Source organism: Phocoena phocoena, chromosome 8 (genome assembly GCF_963924675.1).
Source record: "Phocoena phocoena chromosome 8, mPhoPho1.1, whole genome shotgun sequence".
Classification (NCBI taxonomy): Eukaryota; Metazoa; Chordata; class Mammalia; order Artiodactyla; family Phocoenidae; genus Phocoena; species Phocoena phocoena.
Genome location: NC_089226.1, coordinates 102,298,831 through 102,310,166, shown reverse-complemented (window position 1 = coordinate 102,310,166; position 11,336 = coordinate 102,298,831). Strand labels below are relative to the sequence as shown.

Genomic DNA, 11,336 nt, shown 5'->3' with positions numbered 1-11,336 from the left:
CCCCCGAGGGCGGGGCTGCTACATGGAGGTCAGCGGGGCTTTGTTCTGTATTTCCGGCTCCCGAGTCCAGGAAGGAAGCCAGGCATTAGCTCCCTTACCTCTGGGGGACACTGTGATTGGATCCAAGCTGAAGTTTCCCCCAAACGGTCTCCTTCTATAAAAATCCAAACACAGGGAGATTATCTGGGAGTCCTGGAGGGATAGGGAGAGGAAAGCAAGGATCCCGCAGAGCTGGGGAAGGGCAGCACCCACAGGTCCTCTGAAGAGTGAACTCCCAGAGGCCCTGACTCACGAAAGCCAAAGAATGGGGTGGCCATGGTGTCCACAGAGCGCCTGGGCCCTGACCTAGAGGGGCCACGGAAACCACAGGACTCCAGGAGACCACTGGACATGGCAAAGGGTGTCTCCATGGTGACTGTGTAGCCCAGAGACTGGTCCTCAAAGCTGTGAGCTGTGCAGGGTCCCTGTGGCAGGGTTTGGAGAGGAGGCGCCGTTGACGGCTGGGACTGCATTCCCTCCCACCAGAGTCAGACTTCACTGGATGTAAATAAAGCCCTGTCACCAACCTAAGTTTGTGAAATCCTATTCTTCCCAGTTACCACACACACCCCATCCTCTGAGGGAGGAACCATTGTGTCCAGCTGACAGATGACAGCGAGACTTGGGAGGCAGGTACCTCACCCAAGGCCATACACGGGGCAGGCCCTTGCTGAGCCCATAATTCCCAGGCTGTGCCATCCCCATCCTCAAGGAGGTGATGCTTCACACCCGGCTCCTCCCACACAACTCTCAGAAGCCCCTCACCTACCAGCTCCCGGTGCCCCCAGCCCCTCCCAAGAAGACCTCATCTGCAGAGATGTGAAGACAAGTGAACACAGCTCCAAAGCAGCCCACACTGCACACGGTGCTTGCCAGGAGAGGAAAACCAAGAAGGCAGATGCCTGGGCACCAGAAGACGTATCTCCGGTTTGCAATGGGAGACAAGGACTGGGAAGGTTGTGGAAGCAGCAGAACTTTCCAGGAAGCCAGCATAGACAGAGTCCAAGGGAAGACGGCCCTCAGATGCCCAGGATCCCCATGGGGGGCTGGCACGACACCGTCCTAGTGTGAACCAGGCCCCGCAGGGACAAGAACTCCCCTCAGCCACCCCGGACCCCTCCCTCCTAACCAGAGAGCCAGGACAGCGTGATCACTGTGGGTGACGCTGTCCCACCCCACGTCCTAGAGAGGAGCCCGTTAGCTCACACAACAACACTTCATGTTCACGTGGGCTTCTGGTGAGGGGGACATTGTGTTTAGGGGCATTTCCTCCACGGATCCTTTGAACTGGATGCTGTAGGATACTATTTTAGAACCAGCGAAGTCTGTCCTGCACTGAGGAAAATGTCAAAGACTCAGGCCCAGCTCCACCACCTGGCACTTGTGTGACCATGTGTCCGGCTGGTCCACGGCAGGCAGACCCAGTGCCCTCATCCCCGCCGGCCCCACGACCGCTGGTGCCTGTCTGAGCCACGGTCAGAACTCAGGCACCACCCTGGGTTGCAACATGAGCGGATCCTTTACACATATTGAAGGGTCAACTGAGAAATCCAAATGCACAGTTAGAGGTGAATAATTAATACAAGTTTATGCCCATCACCAGACCGACTCCCAGCAGAGGGAACCTTGACAGAGGCAGCCGGTCTGGGGCCGATTCTACAGGTAGGCAGCAGGGGGCGCTTTGGGTGACCTTGGACAGGTGACCCGACCAGGTGGGGCTTCCATTCCTACTTCTGTAAACGTGGGTGAAGACAGCTCCCACTTCAGGGAGAGCTTGTGAGGATTTGTGAGATTATGTGCCTGCAGCTCTAAGCCCCTGTCGTGTCGTGTCTGGCTACATGGCGAAATAATTGCTGGTTAGATGGTGGCTCTCGGCAAATCTTGCACTGAGACCACCAGACCACCAGTGACCACCAGTCGCCGGACACTGGGTCATTGCTCTTTATTTTTCTGGAGGATTTGGGACTCAGGCCTGCCAACGCTTCAGCCCAGGACCAGGCAGGGCCCTCAATCTCAAATCCTCACAGATGAAGACCCAGGATGGAGACCCAGGGAAGACAGCTTTCCATGTACATTTCACCCTAAACTAGGCTCTCCCTGCGGCCTGAGGAGATTTGGGGTAAGGAGGGTGCTTTGAGAGGAAAGGGAGGGCTTGTGAGAGGCAGCCAGGACCCAGGGGAGGGAGCAGCGTCCCCCCCAAAGGGTCTCCAAGCCCCATCCCCTCCCGTGGGGGCCCATTTTGTTGCCTGCACAAGCACCTGAGCTGGCTTAGAAGGTGTCGGCATCTGGCTTTCCGCAGGACAAAGAAGTAATGATCCTCAGAGGACCTGATGCTTACCTTGTGGTTTCCTTGGAAACCAAGTCTCCCACTCATCTTCCCCAGGCTTCTTCTTCCCTTTCTACTGCCTTGATCTGGGCCGCAAATCCAAGAAGGGCCAGGTCACTGCTGTAAAAGGGTGACCTCCCACTAATGAAGAGGAAAGGACCCCACAATTCCCCTGTCTTTCATGCAGGGTCCATACTTCAGGGTCACCAAGGAACCTAGGTACTGAAGAAAAGAATTCCTGCAAATAAATGTGGGAGAAATGGTAGAATTAGAAAACACCATGTTGTAGCTTCTAATAAAATAATGAACGCAGGCAATAATCACCAATAGTTGAAACACTTAGAGGATAAGTCAATGGGTGTTCTGGTCAGTAACAAAACGTCCAAAGCACTGCGACTGACAGCAACTGTTCCATAGGCTGCCTTACAGTCAGCGTGGACCCGGCTCAGCTGCGTGGGTCTCACTCGGGGTCTCTCAGACTGCTGGGGTCAGATGGAGGCTGGGACTGGAGTCATCCAGCATCCTCTCCATCCATCATTCTCATGTCTGATGCCTTGGCTGAGATGACAAGAACAGCGGGGACTGGCGGGGCATCCCTCTCGTCGTGCGACCTCTCCATGTGGCTAGCTTAGGCTTCCTTGCAGCATGGCAGACTCAGGACAGCCAGGCTTCTTGCGTGGCAGCCAGCTTCCCCCCGAGTGAGGTTCTGAAAGACCAAGGGGGAAGCTACGAGACCTCCTCGGAAATCACAGTGTCACTCTCACCACATGCTAGGGTCGAAGGCAAGGCTTGGAGCCAGCCAGATTCGAGGACCGGACTACAACAGGGTATGAACGCTGGGAGACATGGCTGGTTGGGAGAACATGGGTGGGAACCAGCTGACAAGTGAGGAGCCCTTACATGGAGTTGGCAGACTGTCACCGTCAGAACGCACAGACCATTTTTAGTATCACCAACTGAGGGACAAGCCGATGCATGTGCCTCTGATACGGTGCGGTGGGAAACCCCATCATGGAGTATCCATTGAGGCTAATTCTAATTGAGACATCATTTCCGGGAAGTACATGGGGAAAGAGGTAGCAATACTATGAGGCAGCCCAGAACGTGAAAAATCCTCAGGGGCTTCTACAATATCAAAAGAATTAAATTGATTTTTTTTTAATTTTTAATTATTTTTTTATTTTGGCTGCGTCAGGTCTTAGTTGTGGCATGCATGTGGGATCTAGTTCCCGGACCAGGAATTGAACCTGGGGCCCCTGCATTGGGAGTGCAGAGTCCTACCCACTGGACCACCAGGGAAGTCACATTAGCATTAAATTTAAAGAGAGAAGGGAGGGGACCCACCCTAGATTGGAAAGACCTTAAGAGCCTTAAAGGCAAAAGCCACACACAGGTCTTTTCTGGAACCAGAGTCCAACAGACCAACCATAATATAAAAAGACACTTTTGAGGCAAACAGGAAAATTTGATAATAGACTGGGTATTGGATGAGCCCAAGGGGTTATTATTTATTTTGTTAGGTATGATCATGACTTTGTGGTTATGTAAGAATGTGTGTGTGTGTGTGTGTGTGTGTGTGTGTGTGTGTGTGTGTAGAGAAATCATAGAAGTGAAATCACATTATGATTAAGATTTTATTTTAAGTACTTCAACAGAAAGAAAGAAAGAAAAAGAGAGAGGATTAAGTAGATGAAGCATATGTGGCCAAGTCTTGCTAATGATCCACGCTAGCTGGGTGATGGGGGCATGCAGGGCTTTATTGTACTATTCTTTCCACTTGTGTGTACATTGGAAATAGTCCATAATAAAAAGAAAGGTTTGAAGGGTAGCCATTGAGAGGGAGCCTTTTATCCCTGCTGCTCCCGACAGCGCGGTCTCGCACTGGAATCATTTGTCACAGTAAAGCTCAGCTGCCCAGACCTCGTCAGGAGCGCATGCAGCCTTTCAAAGTCACCTTTCGCAGAGCCAGAGGCCGAGATTCTAAGCCGTCACCTTCCGCCCTTCCTATTGTTCAGCGGGGGCTCTGCTCAGCAAGACTGCCGGTTTTAGCTCCCAAAGAACAGCGGGGTCCCTCCCCCAGCATGGCTCATCCCCAGCGTTCCGTCCCCATTGTGGGGGAGTGACACTGGCATCACATGGATCCTTCAAGGCACACGCAGCGTTGGGGAGGAAGGTCAAATACTTGGCACGTCCAAGCCCACATGTGCACGTCCTTCCCAACACGCACGATAGAGGGTGGGGGGCGGCCGGGGGGTACACCCAGTGGAAACTCATTGGCCGTGGCCAGTCCTCCTTCAGGCTAGATGATCCTTCTAGCCCTGACGGGCTAGATCAGGGGACCTGCTTCCTGGCCCAGCCCCAAGCGCTATCTCTTCGTAGGTTGGATTCTGCCTGTGTTTTAAATTCTTTGCTGATTTCCAGGTCATTGTCCTCAGATCAGCATTTTGGGGCCCAGGACCTGAGTCTACGGCCCCCTTGGGGCTTGGATGGGCTGCCTCAGACCTCCTAGGAAGGAAAGGAGTGTGGAGAGAGGTTGCTGGCCTGGAGATCAGGCACCCCAGGCCCAGCCACAGCTGAGCACCGCTGGGAGGGTCATCACTTCTCTGAGTCTCATACGTAAGCCGTAAGCCGGGAGCAGGGCCTGACGCTGGCCCTAGGCCCTGACTTCTGGGGATTAAGCACCCATTCACCAGGCCAAGGCTGATGGCTTGTTTGACCTGCAGCGATGCAGAGCCACTGTGAACGAGTTGGATTTATCACAGGCAGGGCTGAGTCTAATATCTGCTCCCTTTCCAAGGAGAACACAGGCCAGGCCAGGATGTCCCCTGGGAGATGTCATCTGCGCCCCAGTTCTTACCTGAGCACACGAGAGATAGAGCTTTACAAAGAAGGCATGTAGGGGACTTCCCTGGCGGCCCAATGGTTAAGACTCTGCACTTCCATTGCAGGGGGCACAGGTTCAATCCCTGGCAGGGGAACTAAGATCCTGCATGCCACACGGTGCGACCAAAAAAAAAAAAAGAAGGGTTCAAGGTGTGACAGCACAGAGGGGCCGGTGGTGTGTATGTTCAGCCAGAGGAAAGCTACACGCCCCCAGGCTGGGAAGCCCTCAGCCCCAGAAGGATTCAACCCAAATGAATAAACCAAACTTAACCCAAGTTTTATTCTTTCCCATAGCTAACAAAGCTATGGAGTCTCCAGTATACCTGTCTACCTTCCAGCTGGAGGATGCCATGGGAACACACTTGTGCACACATGCTCAGGTACACGCAGAGCTCGTGGAAAACATCCGGCCACCCAGAGAATGACTTTTTATAAGTCCCACCTGCAGACAAACCAGATGCCCTGCCCCACCCTCATCTGACTAAGCCCATCTTCTAAGGACGGCTCTGTAGATACTGGGCATTTCCCTGCCCCTCTCATCTGGAAGGACAGCACATCCACAGACTGGCCAATACCTGTTGGGCACTGAAATGGCACTAAACCCATTATGTCACGTAACCAGGTGGCAATAGAGCCAGGAGAAATTTCAAAAGAGCCAGAATATTCTTAATGTACAAACATGCCTATTTTTTAAAAAATATTCTTTCCTAACAATGTAGTAGGATTACAAGGGATTATTCATTTTGTTTGTTTTTTATTTTTTATTTTTGGCTTACCTGTATATTCAACTCTTTTCTTTTTTAAATTTTTGAATTTTATTTTGTTTATTTTTTTATACAGCAGGTTCTTATTAGTCATCCATTTTATACACATCAGTGTATACATGTCAATGCCAATCGCCCAATTCAGCACACCATCATCCCCACCCCCCCCCACAGCTTTCCCCCCTTGGTGTCCATATGTTTGTTCTCTACATTTGTGTCTCAACTTCTGCCCTATAAACCGGTTCATCTGTACCATTTTTCTAGGTTCCACATACATGCGTTAATATATGATATTTATTTTTCTCTTTCAACTTACTTCACTCTGTATGACAGTCTCTAGATCCATCCACGTCTTAACAAATGACTCAGTTTCGTTCCTTTTTATGGCTGAGTAATATTCCATTGTATATATGTACCACAACTTCTTTATCCATTCATCTGGCGATGGGCATTCCATGACCTGGCTATTGTAAATAGTGCTGCAATGAACATAGGGGTGCATGTGTCTTTTTGAATTATAGTTTTCTCTTGGTAAATGCCCAGGAGTGGGATTGCTGGATCATATGGTAATTCTATTTTTAGTTTTTTAAGAAATCTCCATACTGTTCTCCATAGTGGCTGTATCAATTTCCATTCCCACCCACAGTGCAAGAGGGTTCCCTTTTCTCCACACCCTCTCCAGCATTTGTTGTTTGTAGATGTTCTGATGAAGCCCATTCTAACTGGTGTGAGGTGATACCTCATTGTAGTTTTGATTTGCATTTCTCTAATGATTAGTGATGTTGAGCAGCTTTTCATGTGCCTCTTGGCCATCTGTATGTCTAAAAAACAATTCTATTTACAATACCATCAAATGAAATAAAATACTTCTAAATAATAGATTTAGCAAAGGAAGTGCAAAACGTATCCTCTTAAAACTAAAAAATATTGTTGAAAAAAAAGAAGACCTAAATAAGTGGAAAGACACCCATGTTCATGGATTGGAAGATTTAATGTTGTTAAGATGGAAATACTCCCCAAATTGGTCTACAGATTCGATGCAATCTCTACCAAAATCCCAACCTGTATATTTGCAAAAATCAGTAGGTTGATTCTAAAAGTCATATGTAAACTCAAGGTATCCAGAATAGCCAGTAATCAGGACAGTGTGGTACTGGCATAAGGATAGACACATAGAGCAATGGAATAGAATTGAGAGTCCAGAAATAAATCCTCGCATTTATAGTCCATTGATTCACAACAAGGATGCCAGTACAGTTCAATAAGGAAAGAACAGTCTTTTCAACAACTGGTGCTGGGACAACTGGATATCCACATGCAGAAGAATTACATCATATACAAAAATTTACTCAAAATGGATCAAAGACCTAAATGTAAGCACTAAAACTATTAAACTCTTAGAAGGAAACATAGGCATAAATCTTCATGACCTTGGATTAGGCAATGATTTCTTGATATGACACAAAAGTATGATCTACAAAAGAAAAAAATAGATACACTTGACATCATCAAAATTAAAAACTTTTGTGCTTCAAAGAACACCATCAAGCAAGTAAAAAGACTGTCCACAAAATAGAAGAAAATGTTTGCAGATCATATATTTCATGAAGGACTGGTATTCAGTATATATAAAGAACTCTTACAACTTAATAATAAAAAGACAAGTAACCAAATTGAAAACTGGGCAAATGGTCTCAATGTGCTTTTCTCCAAAGAATATATACAAATGTCCAATAAACATAGGAAAAGATACTCTCAACATCATTAGCCATTAGAAAAATGCTACTAGGGGACTTCCCTGACGGTCCAGTGGTTAAGACTCCACGCTTCCAAGGCAAGGGGTGCAGGTTCAATCCCTGGTCAGGGAACAAAGATCCCACATGCCACACAGCACGGCCAATAAATAAACATTTTTAAAAAAAGAAAATGCTACTAAAATCCTCATGAGATACTACTTCACCCCCAGTAGGATGGCTATAATCAAAAAGACAAACAATAACAGTGTTGGCAAAGATGTGGAGAAATTGGAACCTTTGTATCCCGCTGGTGGAAATGTAAAATGATGCAGCTACTTCAAGAAAGTCTGGGGCTTCCCAGGTGGCGCAGTGGTTGAGAGTCCGCCTGCCGATGCAGGGGACACAGGTTCGTGCCCCGGTCCGGGAAGATCCCACATGCCGCGGAGCAGCTGGGTCCGTGAGCCATGGCCGCTGAGCCTGCGCGTCCGGAGCCTGTGCTCCACAACGGGAGAGGCCACAGCAGTGAGAGGCCTGCGTACCGCAAAAAAAAAAAAGTCTGGAAGTTTCTCAAAAGCTTGAACATAGAGTTACCATATAATCCAGCAATTATTCTCCTAGGTGTACCCAAGAGAAATGAATATATCCACACTAATTAGCTTCCATTTAGAGGGAAACACCATCCGACCTGGTACCCAGATTCTAAGCTACAGCCTCACCTCACCCCAAACCCCTCAAAGGACAGAGATCTAGCAGGACCAGGAGCTGCAACTGGGAAGAGACCGGCAATCCCAAGAATGCACCAGGTCTTTTCTCCTTGGCTTCCAGAGGACAGCATCCATCCATTGAGAGATAACTCCTTGCTTCTGGAGCCATTAACCTCACAGCCTCTTCCAGAGATGGATCTCATTTTTCCTTCTGTCACCACTAAGTCTGGCCATCTCCCTTACAGTCTTTCCCTGTGCCTGTACTTGGCATTTGGTGTCTATTTTCTCAGGTACTACTACAGTAACCCTGGAGATTAGTATTTTTATAGATCCACAGACCTTTCTCCAACACCCTGAGGCCAGAGGTATTGCAGAAATCAGATTTCTTCAAATTTTAGAAAGGTAATGTGGTGCATACACTGTGTATCATGAAACACCCCCGGGGGAGTTGCGGCAGTGCCCTGTAATCAAACGTATTAATATTTCCACAGCGAGACGTATGAATATTCACAATGAGTGAAATAAATAAAAGCTATAAATAGCCTTTCATCAGCTTGGATCACGTTTTGCAGAGTTGAATCTCTAACCAGGTCTGTCTGCTTTGAAGCCTCTGCCCTCACCCCCTCCAGTAACTGTCCCCCCAACACGTGCTCTTAAAACTTCAGCCGCATCCATTTTCCTTTTCCATCTTTCCATACAAAAGCCTGCCTTTGCCATATTCTGGGACCCCAACCTACGTACACAGCCCTAGGGCGGCTGAAGAAATTTGGTGCTTAGAGTCCATTCCTAACCTCCTGAGCAACCCCTGCCTCAGAAAGCTATTTGTGTATATAGACCCTGTTTAGGCTGAGCCATGGACCAAATGCCCACCAGTGTTATATTTTTGAAAAAGGAAATACCCCCTTGCCCCGCACCTCCGGCAAAAGGCTCAGAACCCCTGACCCACTCAAGGTTTCACCTCTTCTGGGAAAACAGAAGGCCAGATTTGGCAGAGCAGAGCCTGTTTTGAGTCTGAGACCTGCCATCATGTCCCTGCTCCATAACTTGCTGTGGCTCCCTGTTGCCTGTTATTTCCAATGACCCTCTTTCTCAGACTGGCCTTAGGAGAATTGGCTTCTGAATCTCAGTATAAGACTCGTCTACTTATATACTAGGTGTCTCTGCAGAGGCCACTTAACTTATTCATTCAACAAGTATTTATTGGATACCTACTAACATGCCAGCACTATTACAGGCACTAGGGTTTTAACAGTGAATAAAACAGACAAAGTTTCCTTTCCACTTGAACTTGCACTGCAATGGGGGTGACAGATAATAAATAAATGTATAACGTAATGTCAGATGGTCAAAAGCGCCATGAAGAAAAATAAAAGGTTTGTCTAATGGAGCAAACCCCAATAAGATTTATAGGAGATCCAAAAAAGTTTTATGAGAATTGTATTGGCAGAAATATTACAAGCTTGAACTGAGAGAGACAGAGACAGTACAAAATGAAAAGAAATCTTTGACTTGTAAACTTCTACAGGCAGAAAGAAGGCTGAGAAAATCAATCAACTGCTAACATAAGCCACCCTTCATGGAAAAGGAAAGATGACTCAGAAGGTGAAACCAAGTTTGCGTAGAGCCAAGAGCCATGGGGAATTATTTCCAGCCCTTAAGTCCAAATGAAGGAACTCCCAACATTGGAAGTTCTGATATATTTCAGGATTGCTATTGACCAGTGACTCCTGAATGCCTCCTTTTTTGAATTGGGAGTGTCTTTAATAGTTATCTTATGCTTCTCACACCATTGTATGCTTCATGCATGGAAGGGTGGGGGGGCCATATAACTGTCTCTTTAGTCCACACATCTTCAGATCAAGAGGAACTGTCCTCAGAGAGCAGTACTTGAGGAACCTTACCCAAGAAGCCTCATCTGTACCTGACTTAGATGATGAGATTCTGAACTTTAGGAACCTTGAGAGGAAGTCAGAGAATTCACATGCGGGAGGCACATGACTTATTGGGGACCAGGAGGCAAACTATGGTAGATGGCCTCAAGTGATCTCCTCTCCTGGTGTTCATATGGTGACTTTCTCCCACATTGAATAGGAAGACCTGTGTAACCAAGAGGATATTGTAGAAACGATGGTGCATGACTTTTGACTCTACGTATAAGACTTCTTCTTGTTCTTTGGCTTCGTCTTGCCCTCTCTTGGATCACTCATTCTGAAGGAATTCAGCCACCATGTTGGAAGCACCCTCAAGCAGCCCTATGAATAAGTTCACATGATGAGGAACTGAGACCTTCAACCAACAGCCAGCTCCAATTCATCATCTATGTTGGTGACCTGTCTTGGAAACAGAGCCTTCAGCTCAGTCAAGCCTAAAGGTGGCTGCAGCCCTCACCAACATCTGGGCTACAAGTGTAATGAGAAACCTCACATCTAAACCATTCCACTAAGCCACTCCCAAATTCCTGACCCACAGAAGCTATCTGAGATGTTAAATGTTTATTGTTGTGTTAAGCCACTAGTTTTGTGAGTAATTTGTGATGCAGTAACAGATAGCTAACACAAATGGGCGTTTATATTTTGCTGAAGTCCTTCCAGGATTAGAGGATTCATTTATTCATTCATTAAACAAAGAGTTATTTAGCATCTACTCTAAGCCAGACAAATAGTCAACCACCCCTCCATGTGGGAGCTTATATCTCCCCACCCCCACTGATGACAGACTTGGTTATTTGATTTGCTTTGACCAATAAAATGTGAACTGGACAGATATATGTTCCTCTGAGCAGAGGCTTTAGAGCCATTTCATGGTTCAACCATCACTCTTATCCCTCTGCCTCAAAAACAGTACTTTCCTAGCTGATCCTTCAGCCTGACTCCTGGAATGAAGA

The 11,336-nt window shown here is 47.5% G+C and overlaps 1 non-coding gene across 1 annotated transcript; it reads right to left on the bottom strand.

Annotated features, from left to right (window-relative positions):
- Positions 1-3,591: 3,591 nt before the first annotated feature.
- Positions 3,592-3,664, bottom strand: TRNAG-CCC (transfer RNA glycine (anticodon CCC)). Its single transcript has one exon. It is a non-coding gene; the product is annotated as a tRNA-Gly (tRNA).
- Positions 3,665-11,336: the final 7,672 nt, after the last annotated feature.